We start from the raw sequence: 2,500 nt of genomic DNA on the forward strand, positions 1-2,500 counted from the left end.
GAGAGAGAGAGAGAGAGAGAGAGAGAGAGAGAGAGAGAGAGAGCGGGGGATAGGATGGGTGTTGGTTCATATATTCAGTTCTTCACTTGCATACACATTATACATGCCCTACATATGTATTTTTGTTACGCTTAAAAAGTATTCTCTTTCGAAGCATCACTTTTATGCCATATCTCTGCTTGTGTTTCGTCCAACCGTCTGTCTGTCCATTAGCACGTTATGCATGAAAACATATTCCAAGTGACATCCGTCTGTCTGTCCATTAGCACGTTATGCATGAAAACATATTCCAAGTGACTACGGAGTTGAAGTTGCTATAAAATGTTCTAACTCTTTTCAGTATTGTTAATGATGATGATGATGATGATGATGATGATGATGATGATGATGATGATGATGATGATGATGATGATGATGATGATGATGATGATGATGATGATGATGATGATGATAAATAAATAAATAAATAAATAAAATAACAACAATGATAATGATATGATTATCGTCATTGTTGTTATTAATATTCTTTGAGGCAAGTACACAGCATGCGAGTTGTTGGACCGTCAATTTATGCACTTGTGATATTTCTACAACAATTCGAGGGTGTTGGTTAAGAAGGAATGTAGGAATGGAATAAAGGAAGTGAGAGAATAAAGGAGGAGGTGAGAAAAGTAGAGGAAAGGAAGAAGGGAGGGGAAGGAGACAAAGATGAAGGGAGTTGGGGAAGGGGAAGGGAAGAGAATTCGGAGGGGGACTCAGAGAGAAAAGGGGGAGGAAGGGAAGGGGGAAGGAAGCAAATGAGTAGGGGAGGTCAAGAAGGAACCGGGAAGCAGGAGTGAATTTAAAGATTTGAGACTTGAGAAAGGAAAAACCGAAAGAGTGGAAGAGGGAAAGAGAGTCGACTGGAGAGGGAGTGGCATGGCAGGGAAGGGAAAAAGCGAGGGAGTGGAAGAGGGAAAGAGAGACGAAGGGAAAAGGAAAAGGAAGAGGGAGAGATGGGGCAAGAGGTAGCAAGGTGAAAGTGGGAGCGAGGAAGGGAGAAGTACCCTTTATTCCGTGAAATTTCCTCGGGTCCTGGTAGTAGATTATATCCGACTTGCGTCAACCTTAACTATATATGTACCACATATATACAAATAACCTGTCCCATTAATATTTTCGTCACTCTAATTACTCAATTAACGACATAACTGAGCATTATATCACAGTTTCCAAAAGTTACAAACAACAACAAATGTAAGTGTTTCTGATTTGATGTCAAACATTTCATTTACTCTTGGTTCACCGGAGACACCTTGGCAAGTTTGTGAACCGGTTTACACTGCCTATTTCGCCTCATAACATTTAAATAGGGCTCTGTGTTCTTCATGGCTGGTAAATGTTGACATCTCCCAAGAGTGCGGTGGAAGTGACTAAATATAGCAGTTGTGGCAAAGGCTTCGGTGCCAGAATAAGTTCGCGCCAAAATGATATCACTGGCCATTTTCTTTGTTGGCTCTCGAGTACTGTGATAAAAAATAAAACAGCTACATGTTTTTTTTTTTCCAAAGTTTCAGCAGCGGAAATATTGTCATTTAATACTTATCAGATCAAGTTATATATATGTATATATTTGTTCTACTGTAAAATAAGTAAAAAATATAAATAAGGGGTAGATGGGAATAATTCAAGTTGCGCAATCAGTGTTTGTGATGTTGATCACGACACTCACAAAAGATTTTTTCCCTTTCTTTTTTTCTGTCCTCTTTTTTTCTACTCCTTGTCACTGGTATTCAGAATGCCGAAACTGCTCTACGATGTAATATGATTTTATTTCAGTTCTATGGAATTTTTTTTTATATGTTTAATAAGCTGTGTCGGTAATGATATTGCATTTTTTTTCTGTTAAGATGTATAATGGTAGGAAAAAAAAAACTATACACAGTAATGCTGTACAATGTATAGTGTTTTTTCTTCATTTTTATCTTTGAACGGTAGTGTTTTTTTTTTTTTTTTTTTTTTTTGTTATTCAAAATGCATGGTTTTAAATTTCTACCTATATGTACGGTAATGATATGGCTCTGAGGTGATATAGTAGGTGATAACATATATATTTTTTCCCCTAAAAATGTGTGTGTGTGTGTGTGTGTGTGTGTGTGTGTGTGTGTGTGTGTGTGTGTGTGTGTGTGTGTGTGTGTGTGTGTGGTGTGAGAGTGAGTGAGTGAGTGAGAGTGAGAGTGAGAGTGAGAGTGAAGAGAGAGAGAGAGAGAGAGAGAGAGAGAGAGAGAGAGAGAGAGAGAGTGAGAGAGAGGAGAGAGAACAAGCCAAAAAAAAGACCGAAAGATATTTGCAAAGCATGATGCAACGAGATGCAATAAGGTCAAGATACACGTGAGCAATAAGAGAGGAAATCATCTGTAAAAAGAAACAAATGCCTCACATTTCATTTTGTTGATTTTTTTAAATCGTATTTTGAGTTACGACTTATATTATATATTAATTGCATTATTGTTATTAATGT

At 37.5% G+C, this 2,500-nt stretch overlaps 1 protein-coding gene across 2 annotated transcripts in view; it reads left to right on the top strand.

Annotated features, from left to right (window-relative positions):
* Positions 1–2,500, top strand: part of LOC119582804 (mannosylglucosyl-3-phosphoglycerate phosphatase-like) — a 60,509-nt gene that overhangs the window by 26,175 nt on the left and 31,834 nt on the right. The window lies entirely within an intron of this gene.

The sequence above is a fragment of the Penaeus monodon genome, chromosome 16, assembly GCF_015228065.2.
Source record: "Penaeus monodon isolate SGIC_2016 chromosome 16, NSTDA_Pmon_1, whole genome shotgun sequence".
NCBI classification, from domain to species: domain Eukaryota; kingdom Metazoa; phylum Arthropoda; class Malacostraca; order Decapoda; family Penaeidae; genus Penaeus; species Penaeus monodon.